Below are 16,575 nucleotides of genomic sequence, written 5' to 3'. Positions count from 1 at the left end.
AAATGGTGAAACTTAACACAAGATTAAACTAAATTAACTCTCCAGTAGTTAATTTACAGTGATTGTCAAGGTACTCAGGTCAACAACTACGGCAGATCATGAGTAACTATGAACAACCCCATTATCATGAGTAGTTAAGAATGTTATTTAATCTCACTCCTCCCCATGAAAAAATATTTTGAGGTTGAGCAGTGCAAACTCCCCCCCCCCCCTCCCCCCACCATCTGTGAATTATGTTCTTCTCTCAAATGACAGTTACTGTTACTAACAGTTTTGATGTGTAGGTAAGAAGATAGCAAACTTTGTCATCAGTCAGTGTATTTTTTTCTGTGTAGCACATTTGGGGTGTGGTATTATCTAGAGCTAATGCCATCTTTTTAGTCAAAGAATACATTACTATATGGTGTTGCTCGTGTTGGTTATAGTGTGCTAAACTACAAAAAATTCTTTTATCATAAATATGAACAATGAACAAAGTTTATGCAAGTAACATTAGCATTGCCCACTTGGTTAGCCGGTCTAATGAACTGCTTTCCGGGCAGGAAGGCATGCTGGTTCCCAGCACGAATCCACTCGGTGGTTTAGTGTCAAGGCCCGGTGTGCCAGCCAGTCTGTGGATGGTTTTAAAGGCAGTTTTCCATCTGCCTCAGCAAATGTGAGCTGGTTCCCCTTATTCCTCCTCAGTTACACTATGTTGCCGATTGCTGTGCAGACGCTTTCTCCATGTACGAGTACACCATAATTATTCTACCACGCAAACATTGTGGGTACACTCATCTGGTGTGAGATGTTACAAGGATGGGGGGGAGGGGGGAGGGGGGGGGAATCCACTGGGGCCGAACTGAACAATAACCCTGGGTTCGGTGTGGGGTGGCGGTGGGGTGAGCGGACAGCTGTAGCCTATTGTGGGGTTGTCTAGCACTGAAGGCTACAGCAGGAACGAAGCCTCTCCATCATTTCTAGTGCCCCATTTCCATACAATAAAATACATTACAACATTAGCATTGTTTAATCATATTCATGTATGTGAATGCACTGAGTAGAAACCAGCTGTCCTTCATCTTAACAGACAAAGCATATTTCATCTGCCAGAAGGTTAAGGCTGTATTTCCTGGTACAAAAAACTGATTTTTGTTATTAATTTGCTTGCAAGGGATTAAACAATGAATGGAAATATCTTTCAGACCAACTGTGTGAAAAAATGCTCCAGGGGCTATGGTAGTGCTCAGCGCACTGAAATACGAATTATTGGAACAGCCATCCTATTCGCCACAGTTGATGCTCTCTAACTTCCATCTATTACCACATATAAGAAATTGTTAGGTGGAACATATCTTGATTCTACTGAAGAGATAATGGAAGCCACATCTGGATATTTTTTGGATTTTCTCAAATAAAAATTCTGGCATGGACTTACTGGAACATCATCTGAAAAATTGCATTGACCTTAGAGATGGTTATGTTGAATTATGAATGCCTCTTTCCACTGTCAAATCAAGAAAGTTTCACATCACACAAGTGGTTCACATAGTTGATGCAATACTATGTATCTACACTGATGGAAGAAAACTGCAACATCAAAAAGTAATTAATGCAGAGTAATGAAATTTTGGGAATACAATTGTTAAGGTAACATATTAAGTGATTAACACTGCTGGGTAATGGAGTAATGCAAGTTTCAGATATGGCATTGCAAATGTGAAATATTGGTGCATTAATAAAGTTAAATGCAAGCATGTAAATATGCATGCACTATGTTGCACAGGTGCCATATGACCCATATGTGCTCGACTGGAGACAGGTCTGGTGACTGATCAGGCCAAGACAACATATGAACACTATGCAGAGCATGTTGGGTTTCAACAGCAGTATGTGGGTGAGCATTATCCTGATGGATTACACCCTGTGGAATGTTGTTCATGAATGGCAACATAACGGGTCAAATTACCACATGGATATACAAATTTGTAATCATTGTGTATGGGACAGCCATGAGAGTGCTCATGCTGTCATACAAAATCGCACCCCAGCACCTCCAGATGTAGAACAAGTGTGGCTAGGCCACAGAGAGGTTCATTCGAGGCCTTCAACCAGCCATCCTCTAACCAATGCACAACCATCACTGGCACCAAGGCAGAATCAGCTTTCATCATAAAACGCAATAGATCTCCACCCTGCCCTCCAATGAGCTCTCACTTGACACCACAGAAGTTGCAAATGGCGGTGCTTTGGGGTTAGTGGAATGCATGCTACAGCCTATGTGTCTTGGAGCTCTCCTTGAAGTAACCAACTAGTAACATTTTGTTGTGTCACTGCTGTGCCAACTGCTGCCCAAATTGCTACTGAAGATGCAGTATGACGTGCCATAGCCATACACCAAATACAATGGTCTTCTGTCTTGGCAGTACCACATGACCATCCAGAGTGTAGCTACATTACTTGCAAGTCTTTCAGCAATATAGCAGATGAAACACCCAACTTCTCATAGCCTTATTATATGGCCTCGTTCAAACTCAGTAAGGTGCTGATAATGATGTCTTCGTCACCTTAAAGGCATTCTTGACTAGTATCAATGCACCATAACCAGTCTCAAAGGTAATTACCACTCACAACCAGTACAGCAGGTATTTTAAGTAAACCTCATCTGCATCCCCATAGTGGTGCTAAAAGCGCCATTTTTATGCAACTGATGTGAAATTTTAATATACATCATCCCTCAGATGTAGGAACATGTCTATCAACTTGTGTTTATGCCACACAATGCCTTCTTTGTGTTATGATTTTCTTTCTCTCATTGTACTTGCACAGAGATTTTATTCAGATGCTGATGGTTACATACTCCTGTTTGCAATGCCATCGTGCTGTCTGAGGCTTAGAGATGATATTACTAAGGAGATATTATCAGTGCACTTTGTGAACTGCCAATAACTTTCTGTATGGAATGTCTGTTGTAAACCTCTCCAGATATCATTCAGTGTACAAATTACACTATTGCTTGTGGTGTATCTCTTTCAAGTCAGTTCACAATGAACACAGTATTTTATGAGAAAGAAGAGGTAATATAGTGATGTCTATAAATTTTCTATCTAAAGGTGTTCTATTGCTTTTCGCACTGGAATGTGCAACATTTGTGAAAGAAGTGGTTGTTAGCTACACAACACTACTGTTATATCTGTGGTATTTACCTCTTTAGTCCATGAATTGAATTGTTGTAAAGTGCATGGTAGAGGTACTTTGTATTGAACTATACTTTAAGCTTTCTTCATACTCCATTTGGCATGGGAAAAGTGATTGCTTGTATACGTCTATGTGATTTGTTTTTTTTTTTCTTCATTTTATCTGCACAATATCTAATCATAAAAAGGGATAAATAGATTGCAATCTGACGACTAATAACAGTTTCTGTCCTACAAGATGGTTCATGAAATTTTCTAAGTAGCTCTTCAAGAGATGTGTGGCATCTTTCCTTAATATTTCTGTTATTTGCGAAAACAGGCTTTAAATGATGACTCTGTGACTATGCTACAACACCATACTGATTGCTATCATAGCGACTGGGAGGACAAAATAGCACACAAAGAGGCACTTTTATTTTCCCCACGTTCCATAAATGACTGGAATGGAAAAAAGGCCTAATTTTTGGAAAGCCCACAACTGAATGCACCCTTTGCCAAGGACTTCTCAGTGGTTTGCAGTGTATAGATGCAGATGTGAATATATCACTAGACATAACATCACACATGAACCAACACTATTTTCACAATGGCTACTTGACTGCTACTATGCATAACATTGTTTGAGCAAACAGAATACATTCCCAGGTATGACAGTGTCTTGAAGACTTCTTAAGTAAAAGAATCCAGTACATTATCCTTGATGGCGAGTGTTCATCAAACATATGGGTATTGTCAGGAATGCACCAGGAAAGTGTAATAGGACCTCTTATTCTCTATATACCAGATGATTATAATTATAGTGCAGTTGCACACAGAGGTCGAAAGTGGGCTGTAATTATTGTATAGGAGCAAAACTTGGTACATCTACATCTACATCCATACTCCGCAAGCCACCTGATGGTGTGTGGCGGAGGGTACCCTGAGTACCTCTATCAGTTCTCCCTTCTATTCCAGTCTCGTATTGTACGTGGAAAGAAGGATTGTCGGTATGCTTCTGTGTGGGCTCTAATCTCTCTGATTTTATCCTCATGGTCTCTTCGCGAGATATACGTAGGAGGGAGCAATATACTGCTTGACTCTTCGGTGAAGGTATGTTCTCGAAACTTTAACAAAAGCCCGTACCGAGCTACTGAGGGTCTCTCCTGCAGAGGCTTCCACTGGAGTTTATCTATCATCTCCGTAACGCTTTCGCAATTACTAAATGATCCTGTAACGAAGCGCGCTGCTCTCCGTTGGATCTTCTCTATCTCTTTTATCAACCCTACCTGGTGCGGATCCCGCACCGCTGAGCAGTATTCTAGCATTGGGCGAACAAGCGTACTGTAACCTACTTCCTTTGTTGTCGGATTGCATTTCCTTAGGATTCTTCTAATGAATCTCAGTCTGGCATCTGCTTTATGGACGATCAACTTTATATGATAATTCCATTTTAAATCACTCCTAATGCGTACTCCCAGATAATTTATGGAATTAACTGCTTCCAGTTGCTGACCTGCTATTTTATAGCTAAATGATAAGGGACCTATCTTTCTATGTATTCGCATCACATTACACTTGTCTATATTGAGATTCAATTGCCATTCCGTGCACCATGCGTCAATTTGCTGCAGATCCTCCTGCATTTCAGTACAATTTTCCATTGTTGCAACCTCTCGATACACCACAGCATCATCTGCAAAAAGCCTCAGTGAACTTCGGATGTCATCCACCAGGTCATTCATGTATATTGTGAATAGCAACAGTCCTATGACACTCCCCTGCGGCACACCTGAAATCACTCTTACTTCGGAAGACTTCTCTCCATTGAGAATGACATGCTGCGTTCTGTTATCTAGGAACTCCTCAATCCAATCACACAATTGTCCGTATGCTCTTACTTTGTTCATTATACGACTGTGGGGAACTGTGTCAAACGCCTTGCGGAAGTCAAGAAACACGGCATCTACCTGTGAATCCGTGTCTAAGGCCCTCTGAGTCTCGTGGACGAATAGCGCGAGCTGGGTTTCACACGACCATCTTTTTCGAAACCCATGCTGATTCCTACAGAGTAGATTTCTAGTCTCCAGAAAAGACATTATACTCGAACATAATACGTGTTCCAAAATTCTACAACTGATCGACGTTAGAGATATAGGTCTATAGTTCTGCACATTTGTTCGACGTCCCTTCTTGAAAACGGGGATGACCTATGCCCTTTTCCAATCCTTTGGAATGCTTCGCTCTTCTAGAGACCTACGATAGACCACTGCAAGAAGGGGGGCAAGTTCCTTCGCGTACTCTGTGTAAAATCGAACTGGTATCCCATCAGGACCAGCGGCCTTTCCTCTTTTGAGCGATTTTTATTGTTTCTCTATCCCTCTGTCGTCTACTTCGATATCTACCATTTTGTCAACTGTGCGACAATCTAGTGAAGGAAGACAGTGCAGTCTTCCTCTGTGAAACAGCTTTGGAAGAAGACATTTAGTATTTCGGCCTTTAGTCTGTCATCCTCTGTTTCAGTACCATTTTGGTCACAGAGTGTCTGGACATTTTGTTTTGATCCACCTACCGCTTTGACATAGGACCAAAATTTCTTAGGATTTTCTGCCAAGTCAGTACATAGAACTTTAATTTCGAATTCATTGAAAGCCTCTCGCATAGCCCTCCTCACACTACATTTCGCTTCGCGTAATTTTTGTTTGTCTGCAAGGCTTTGGCTATGTTTATGTTTGCTGTGAAGTTCCCTTTGCTTCCGCAGCAGTTTTCTAACTCGGTTGTTGTACCACGGTGGCTCTTTCCCATCTCTTACGATCTTGCTTGGCACATACTCATCTAACGCATATTGTACCATGGTTTTGAACTTTGTCCACTAATCCTCAACACTATCTGCACTTGAGACAAAACTTTTGTGTTGAGCCGTCAGGTACTCTGTAATCTTTTTGTCACTTTTGCTAAACAGAAAAATCTTCCTACCTTTTTTAATATTTCTGTTTACGGCTGAAATCATCGATGCAGTAACCGCTTTATGATCGCTGATTCCCTGTTCTGCATTAACTGATTCAAATAGTTCGGGTCTGTTTGTCACCAGAAGGTCTAATATGTTATCGCCACAAGTCGGTTTTCTGTTTAACTGCTCAAGGTAGTTTTCAGATAAAGCACTTAAAAATATTTCACTGGATTCTTTGTCCCTGCCACCCGTTATGAACGTTTGAGTCTCCCAGTCTATATCCGGCAAATTAAAATCTCCACCCAGAACTATAACATGGTGGGGAAATCTACTCGAAATATTTTCCAAATTATTCTTCAGGTGCTGAGCCACAACAGCTGCTGAGCCCGGGGGCCTATAGAGACATCCAATTACCATGTCTGAGCCTGCTTTAACCGTGACCTTCACCCAAATCATTACACAATTCCAATCTCCGTCAATTTCCTTCGATACTATTGCACTTCTTATCGCTATAAACACGCCTCCCCCTTCACTGTCCAGCCTATCTCTGCGGTATACATTCCAATCAGAGTTTAGGATTTCATTACTGTTTACGTCTGGTTTCAGCCAACTTTCTGTTCCTAGTACTATATGGGCGTTGCGACCGTTTTTTAATGAGAGCAGTTCTGGGACCTTTCTATAGATGCTCCTGCAGTTTACTATTAGCACATTAATATTGTTATTCCTTGTTGCATTTTGCCTACTCCTGCCTTGCCGCGTCTCAGGAGGCGTCTTGTCGGGCCTAGGGAGGGAATTCTCTAACCTAAAAAAAACCCATGTGCACTCCACACGTACTCCGCTACCCTCATAGCCGCTTCCGGCGTGTAGTGCACGCCTGACCTATTCAGGGGGACCCTACATTTCTCCACCCGATAGCGGAGGTCGAGAAATTTGCACCCCAGCTCTCCGCAGAATCGTCTGAGCCTCTGGTTTAAGCCTTCCACTCGGCTCCAAACCAGAGGACCGCGATCGGTTCTGGGAACGATACTACAAATAGTTAGCTCTGATTCCACCCCGCGAGCGAGGCTTTCCGCCTTCACCAACTCCGCCAACCGCCTGTACGAACTGAGGATGACCTCAGAACCCAGACGGCAGGAGTCATTGGTGCCGACATGAGCAACAATTTGCAGTCGGGTGCACCCAGTGCTCTCTATCGCCGCCGGTGGGGCCTCCTCCACATCTCGGATGAGACCCCCCGGCAAGCAGACGGAGTGAACACTGGCCTTCTTCCCCGACCTTTCAGCTATTATAATGTGTTCGAGTTGCAAATCTAAGGCTATGACTGCAAGAAAGATGTATAGAAATGTTTCTATATGTAACGGATTAGGAACGGGACATAGGCAGAAAAGTTCAAACAAGTGAGAAAGGCGTGATGTTGATTTTATCATTAACCACCGCTTACGCAATTTGTTCAATATGAGCACTGGAGTCATTGACGAGATGCTGCATCCGTGACTGCTTGCAACAGTGTCAGAGTAATCTGACCAATGTGTTCCTGCACACTCACCTTCAGGTCAGGTATAGTCTGAACATGCCCCGGTAAACGCATTCTTTTAGATATCCCCGGAGCCAGAAGCGCCCGGATTCAGATCAGGTGATCTTGCAGGCCATGCATCTGGAAAGCCTCTTGAGTTTAACACATTCGTAGAATGTTGCATTGATTAGATCTTTCACTGGGCAAATGATATGAGGTGTTGCTCCATCTTGCATTGAAACAGTGGTTTTCACACAGTTATGCTCTTCGAAAATAGAAATCATGTGTTGTACAAGGAGGTCTCAATAATGTTCAGATGTCACAACACACCTGACACCATTGTAATTGCTGTTCACATAAAACAGTTTCACTAACCTTCCATGCTCTCTCTTTTCAATAACTATAGGTCCTACTGTTCTATCACGCTACGTCGTACTGTCATACAAACAGTGTTCAGCGCCAGATTCGCACCTGGTGGCCAAATTTGGAACTAATTTCTTGGTATAAATTGGTTCCACATTAACACATTAGCAAACCTGTGTCTACCAAGTTACGCTGCCATATAGTAATTACAGCCCGCACTGGACCTCTGTGAGTGGCTGCACTTTATAATTAACCACTTGGTACACAAATGATCTGGCAGACAGGGTGATCAGCAATCTTCAGCTTTTTACTGATGATACTGTGGTGTATGGGAAAGTATCGTTGAATCCCTGTAGGAGGATACAATGTGAGTAGACACAATTTCTAGCTGGTATGATGAATGGCAGCTACCTCTACACATAGAAAAATATAAGTTAATATGGATGAGTGGGTAAAACAAACCCGTAATGTTCGAATATATCATGTAGATGTAGATTGTTAGGTAGCTTAAGGGGGCCATGACCGTAAACATTTCGTTTCAGTCGAAGTCAGCCGTGTTTTACTGATCGGAAAAGGGTCACTTTTGAGCCCCCTGTAGGGACATAGAACCAACCACTGGCTTAACACCCAAAAAATATCGCGCTGCCCTACCGCAGCAAGAACAACTATCTTGTCAGATCAGTTCTCTGTAGTACGCGCTCTACGCTACAGGAATAGTGTATATGCTACGAGAATAAAAGTATTCATAGTAAGTGACGGGAGTGCGAGTGATTATTTATCGTCGTAGTTACCTCGCCCGCTCCCCACTACCTAGACCCCTTTATATCAGAGTGAAGGGAAGTGAGTACAGACATATTTGCAAACAATGCACCAGGATGTACTTGTCTGCACCATCTTTCGTTTGTATCTGGGAATAAGCATCCATACTGAAATCAACAGAAAAGAGCAAGAGGGAGTGAAAAGCGAAGTGTAGGCCTAAGGTGTATTGTCAACTTACGTTTTGTAGGCCTACAATGCATTATACTCTCAATGAAGGACGGAAACATATAGCATAGTACAAGAAAGAAAACACATAGCTCTCTAAGTTCGTACATAAACGTGAAATGCTTTAAGGTAATGCACTTAATACTAATCTCCAACTCCAGCATTCCTTAGCATTTGTCCAGAACTTTTCATTACAACTGAGAAGGCAATTTAATAGCAGAACACTTAACTACTGACGACTAACATAACCTAAAAGACAACCTGGATTTTACATTCCAACAATCAGCAGCGTGAGGTATTTACAGTTTACATTACCATAATGATTGTTTTGCATTTTAATGGCTGCTGCAGTCAACCATCAATATATCGAACCTGGAAATACCTAAGATCTGTCTATATCGAAATTTTTCTTCAGTCTCTCTCCTTGGAAAGCCAAAACCTTGATACTTCGAAGAAAAGCCACCATTATACCGAAGTTTTTGGAAGGCTAGAGAAGGGCAGATTTTACCTCTATATATCGAAGTACAGTGGAACAAAACTCTTTATCGCTTCTATATATCGAAGTCTTTAATATGATACCTCTGTTTTTCAAAGTGCGCACAAGTAGGGGAATCCCAGACGTTCCCCCGTCCCCCACCCCCACCCCCCATCACTGCATCGAAGCATGAATAAGATCTGTGTCGCATTGAATTTCCCACGCCCTTCCTTTTCACTCTGCAGTGGAGTGTTTGCTGATGTGAAACTTCCTGGCAGATTAAAACTTTGTGCTGCACCGAGACTCGAACTAGTTCGAGTTTCGGTCCAGCACACAGTTTTAATTTGCCAGAAAGTTTCAGTATTTGTTTTGATTGAGTGTGAGATGTGTCATCCATGGACTCTTAAGTCAAAATATCTGACAATTGCTGAAAAGCAAAAGTTAATAGACGAAGTGAAAGCAGGAGTGAAGAAAAAGAAAAACATAGCTCCACTGTTTGGGATTCCGGCATGCCCACTGTCAGCAATAATCAAGAATGAACACCACTTGATTACCACAGATGAGGGGACACATCGGAAATGACAACAAAAGCATGACTATCCAGATTTAGATAAGCGTTGTGCAGTCGTTCCAACAACAAAGGAACAATAATGTGAACACTGGTGAACTTAGTTTGAAAAAAAAAAGGCAGATTAATTTACTGCAGCATTGGATACAATATGTTTCATGCTGTATTGGGTGTTCAGAAAATTTGAGGAAAAGAAACAATATTCTTTTCCAAAATGTGAATTTGGAAAATGCCAGTAAGGGTAGTAAAATTTGTGATGAGTCTAAGTTAGAATTGCAGAGGATCCTTCAAGATTACAAACCGGATGATGTTTCTAAGGGGGATAGGACATCAAACGGGCCAACTTGGAACAGGAGGGGCACCACAGGACATTTTAATTTACACTGTCTATACTTTTACAAATAAATTCATAAAATTTTGTCTGCATGGGCAGGAAGGATTCAGGATTCACACTCATAGCAGTGTAAGTTCAAAAACATAAAAAAATATTTTTTTACATGTGAAATTTTATCATTTTTTCACTCACTATTGGCTGCATTTGTTGCTATAGGCACACTTTTCTTCATAAGTAAGAGAGATACTTCGATGAATTCTACACAGCATACAAACCCTACTTACAGATGTATGAAACTCTACAATTTAATGACCGAGCTGTTACATTATAAACTTCATGTTTAGAAAAACCTGAAATTTTATATTTAATTATCTCAATTTTACCACAGTTTTTAATAGGTTTGGAAAATTATAGAGTTTTACATTAAGGACTTTGTGCTTAATAAGCATACCAAGTTTGAAAATAATAGGATATTTATTTTGGATGTTACATGTTCCTAAGTACAGAAATTTGTATTTTATGAAAAATTCCACTTGTATGTGGCGTTCTTTTAGAACTGTCCAACAGGTCCTTTTTCATTTTCTAAAGCAGTTTTCTTCCTTTTCACATTCCTCTTCGTGATTTTATCACCTCAAAAAGTGTTTTATGTGCTTTCACTACATGCTCTCTGTCTATTGTATACAAAGCTTTGATCCATTGCACTCTGGGCTTACTTCCCATTTTCTCTAGAACATATTTCCTGTTGTGCATACCATAATTAAAGCATGAAACAGCATCACAAATACCAATAGCAAGTGCATTTCTTCCCACAGAAATGGTTTTTTGCAATCTTTCCCATATATGTTGGTTAAAACTTTCATTTGAGTTTTAAGAGTCACCACAGAGATATTTCTTCAATAAATTTTCATTTTCAAGTCCCTGAATATAGGTTTGATGGCTTCCATTACAGGAGTTGGAAGAGAATTCTCGAGATGATATTCTTCACCGCCAGCAATTGATCTTTGGTAGCTACACCATGATTCATTTCCTTTTGGGTACAAGTTGTGGATAGCGTCATTGCCTGTGGACATTTTGTGGAAGTAAAAGGCCCAAACTGCTTGCTGCATTTTTAAGGCCCCCTGTGTTCTTTATTATTGCCAAGCTAATTGAAAATCGTTTCGAAATTCACAACGCCACACTGCAAGTCTTTCAAAACAGAGAACAAACAAAATCAGCGATCAACAAAATGCATGTCGATAGCAGCCATGGAGGTATACCTCCATGATAGCAGCAGAGTAAGTATCGAATCAATAGTCCTTTGTTTCACATATGACAATCTCTGGCGAAATATAAACATGCGAATTCAAATGTACATGTTTGTACAAAAAACTATTCAAGAAAATGTGCTGTACAAAACAGGCATATTTTGGATAAATCGATTTTTTTAAATTTTTGACGTCCTATGCCGCTTAATGCAGATGAACTTGGCCTTTTTTCAAACGTCTTCCAGACAAAATTTCGACTTTTTAAGGAGGAAAATGTCACATGGGCAAGCTAAGAAAAGGTTGTCTTACCATTCTGTTAGTAGAAAATATGACTGGCACGGAAAACACAAGCCGCTTTGGACTGAAAAATCTAAGAACCCACAATGTTTTACTGGATTTAAGTTGTTTCATATGGAGTACACAGTGTGCAAGAAAGCTGGATGACTTCAGAAGTGTTTTCCAACTGGCTAAGGAATTTCGATAAAAAATGACTAGTAAAAATCGAAAAATTGTGTTGTTTGTGATCAATTGTAGTGCACGCAATGTCATCCCTCTGTTAAAATCCGTGACATTACAATTTTTACCATGACATACTACATCGAAATTGCAGCCATTAGATCAAGGAATAATCAAGAATGCCAAAGAAAGTCCAAATGGCAGTCCGCAATGTTGACAATGATAACCCTACAACAGTTATTAATTGTTTCGAACATGTGGATTTTCGATGATAGATGAAAATGAGTAGCTATTAGGTTTAATACTTAAGCATGTAAAAGCTTAGTTTGATTCTGAGACTGGTTTATGGGAATTTTGATTAAAATTTTTATTTTATAAAGTACTTACAGTCTTTGAGTCTGATTGGACGAAAGTGCTGACTCACTTTAACAACTCTTGCATTTGTTTGGAAGATTTCATGAATGTGGACAATAATGTCATAGTAGCAATGTCACTTACATTAGTCGAGATTGTTGACTCCGCGAAGACATCGAATGAAAAGAAGGCGGCAACAATGACAAAGAGGAAATGGAAGAGGCGGAGGAGGTTGAAGAAGCACCCCCAGTGATGTCCAGGCAGACCAAAGCAGCTATCAATACAATCAGAGTGTACGTGGTGAAGTATGACTCACAGATTATCAAAAACTTAAAACAAACCAAAATTGCAGATTACTTTTAGGCCAATGATTTCTGGATTTTTTTATGTACATGAGTCATTCTTTTACTAAGTTTAATTTTTAATTATGGTAAACTTATAAGTTATTGTCTGTTTCAGAAACAACATGCATAACAATCTATCTTCTTCTTTTTTATTTTACGAAAACTAATCATAGGCCTATATCAGACACATATGCGAAAAAAATAACATTATAGTAATAAAAAAGTCATGGGTTGTAAACTATATACTCCTTTTATCGAACCCTCGATATATCGAATAAATTTTGCCTTCTCTAGAGATTCGATATATCGAGGTTTGACTGCATAACTCAAATATACTCCTGGAAATTGAAATAAGAACACCGTGAATTCATTGTCCCAGGAAGGGGAAACTTTATTGACACATTCCTGGGGTCAGATACATCACATGATCACACTGACAGAACCACAGGCACATAGACACAGGCAACAGAGCATGCTCAATGTCGGCACTAGTACAGTGTATATCCACCTTTCGCAGCAATGCAGGCTGCTATTCTCCCATGGAGACGATCTTAGAGATGCTGGATGTAGTCCTGTGGAACGGCTTGCCATGCCATTTCCACCAAGCGCCTCAGTTGGACCAGCGTTCCTGCTGGACGTGCAGACCGCGTGAGACGACGCTTCGTCCAGTCCCAAACATGCTCAATGGGGGACAGATCCAGAGATCTTGCTGGCCAGGGTAGTTGACTTACACCTTCTAGAGCACGTTGGGTGGCACGGGATACATGCGTACGTGTATTGTCCTGTTGGAACAGCAAGTTCCCTTGCCGATCTAGGAATGGTAGAACGATGGGTTCGATGACGGTTTGGATGTACCGTGCACTATTCAGTGTCCCCTCGACGATCACCAGAGGTGTACGGCCAGTGTAGGAGATCGCTCCCCACACCATGATGCCGGGTGTTGGCCCTGTGTGCCTCGGTCGTATGCAGTGCTGATTGTGGCGCTCACCTGCACGGCGCCAAACACGCATACGACCATCATTGGCACCAAGGCAGAAGCGACTCTCATCGCTGAAGACGACACGTCTCCATTCGTCCCTCCATTCACGTCTGTCGCGACACCACTGGAGGCGGGCTGCACGATGTTGGGGCGTGAGCGGAAGACGGCCTAACGGTGTGTGGGACCGTAGCCCAGCTTCATGGAGACGGTTGCGAATGGTCCTCGCCGATACCCCAGGAGCAACAGTGTCCCTAATTTGCTGGGAAGTGGCGGTGCGGTCCCCTACGGCACTGCGTAGGATCCTACGGTCTTGGCATGCATCCGTGCGTCGCTGCGGTCCGGTCCCAGGTCGACGGGCACGTGCACCTTCCGCCGACCACTGGCGACGACATCGATGTACTGTGGAGACCTCACGCCCCACGTGTTGAGCAATTCGGCGGTACGTCCACCCGGCCTCCCGCATGCCCACTATACGCCCTCGCTCAAAGTCCGTCAACTGCACATACGGTTCACGTCCACGCTGTCGCGGCATGCTACCAGTGTTAAAGACTGCGATGGAGCTCCGTATGTCACGGCAAACTGGCTGACACTGACGGCGGCGGTGCACAAATCCTGCGCAGCTAGCGCCATTCGACGGCCAACACCGCGGTTCCTGGTGTGTCCGCTGTGCCGTGCGTGTGATCATTGCTTGTACAGCCCTCTCGCAGTGTCCGGAGCAAGTATGGTGGGTCTGACACACCAGTGTCAATGTGTTCTTTTTTCCATTTCCAGGAGTGTATTTTCTGATGTCTGGAGTGATATATGTGGAACACTTCAAAGATTTTATTTAAGTACACACAAGGAAATCTACATAGTTTGTCAGACAGCAGATAATGTGACAATAGGTACATAATTCATATTCATCATCAAAAATCTAACATGACAGAGACAGATCAGCCTTGTAATTAGGTACACCACACAATGCATGTAAGCAATGAGACTGGTCAGGTCTTTTGTTTATTTTTAATTGCAGTCAGAATAATACAAGGGTGAGTTAAATGAAAACCTTAAATATTTTTTTAAATAGTATTTATCATGCAGAAGTGGTATACAGCTGTATCACTTTTCAACATAATCTCCCCCACGGTCAATGCTAGTCCTCCAGCAATTACAAAAGTGCATAAATTCCTTTAGAAAAAAAATTCTTTTGGTATTCCGCACAACCATTCATGCACCACGTGGAATACCTCTTCTTCAGAATTTAACATATTTCCTCCCATTGCCTCCTTGAGTGGTCAAAATATATGGAAATCACTTGGGGCAAATTCTGGTGAGTATGGTGGATGAGGAAGACACCCAAAATGCAGGTCTGTGATTGTTGCAACTGTTGTATGGGCAGTGTGGGGCCTTGCATTGTCATGTTGCAAAAGGACACCTACTGACAGCAATCCACATTGCTTTGATTTCATTGCAGGCCGCAGACGATTTTTTAGGAAATCTTTGTATGATGCACTGGTGACAGTGGTCCCTCTAGGCATGTAATGCTCCAAAATGACGCCTTTTCGTCCCAAAAGAGAGTCAACATAACCTTCCATGCTGATGGTTCTGTTCGAAACTTCTTTGGTTTTGGTGATGGGGAATGACGCTATTCCTTGCTCGCTCTTTTCGTCTCCAGTTGGTGGAAGCGAACCCAGGTTTCGTCCCCAGTAACGATTCTTGCAAGGAGCCATCACCGTCTCGTTCAAAGCTCCAGAGAAGTTCTTTACAAGGATCAACACGTCGTTCTCTCATTTCAGGAGTCAGCTGCCGTGACACACATCTTGCAGACACTTTGTGACACTGGAACACATCATGCACAATGTGGTGTGCTGACACATGACTAATCTGTAAACATGCTGCAATGTCATTCAGTGTCACTCGGCGGTTTCCTTTCACTATGGCTTCAACTGCTGCAATGTCACAATTCCTCGTGCCTGACCTGGACGAGGAGCATCTTCCACTGAAGTAACCCCATTAGCGATCTTCCTACTCTATTCGTCGACTTGCTGCTGTGATAAACATGCACACGGTACTGAACCTTCATTCGTCGCTGAATTTCAATAGGTTGCACACCTTCACTACGCAAAAACCGAATAACGGAACGCTGTTCGTCCCTGGTGCAAGTCGCAAGTGGAACGGCCATGTTTACACTGATATTGCGCTTCGCGGTATTGGGGTTGTGTCCTAAAAGAGTCTTTCGAAATCAGACTAGCAGATAATATCATTAATCGTGATAATGGACAACCACTAAGTAAAACGTGGATTCCTATTTTAACAGACATAAAGAAACAACGGCATCTGAACTGGCCAGCTATGAATAAACGTTTGTAACGATGTATCGTTTTCGACAGTATTCACCACCGGAGGTGCTGCAACTCTTTTTGGCGCCAGGGGGCAGAAGGAATGATTGAACGCATGCACACTGTATCTACAGCATGCGCTGTTGAACTTCCGATGCATGTAAAGGTGCAGTCATTTGCGAGTGGAATCAGTTATCGGCGAGAGCACCGTAGCTTTTCTCACCTGATAATGGCGGCCAGATGGACCGCTGAAATATTGTGCAGAGGTGACAGTTTGATCCGGCTGGAAACCCAACAAGAATTTGATGTAATGTAATTATTTAGTCTTACTACAATACGAAAGGAAAGTAGGCATGCTGTTTCCAGTTATACTTGCATTGAGGTATGTTCCCTTCATTAGGCCTCTCATCTACTGTACGAAAAATTACAGCCAAACATGACACATGTATTGAGCATTATGTCAAAACTCTAAAAATAACATAGTTATATCAGTTCATCCTTATTTGTCAGGACGTTTTTATTAGTAAATAATCAGTTGTTT

This window comes from Schistocerca gregaria, chromosome 7 (genome assembly GCF_023897955.1).
Source record: "Schistocerca gregaria isolate iqSchGreg1 chromosome 7, iqSchGreg1.2, whole genome shotgun sequence".
Lineage (NCBI taxonomy): Eukaryota > Metazoa > Arthropoda > Insecta > Orthoptera > Acrididae > Schistocerca > Schistocerca gregaria.
Note: the sequence above shows the minus strand (reverse complement) of the source record.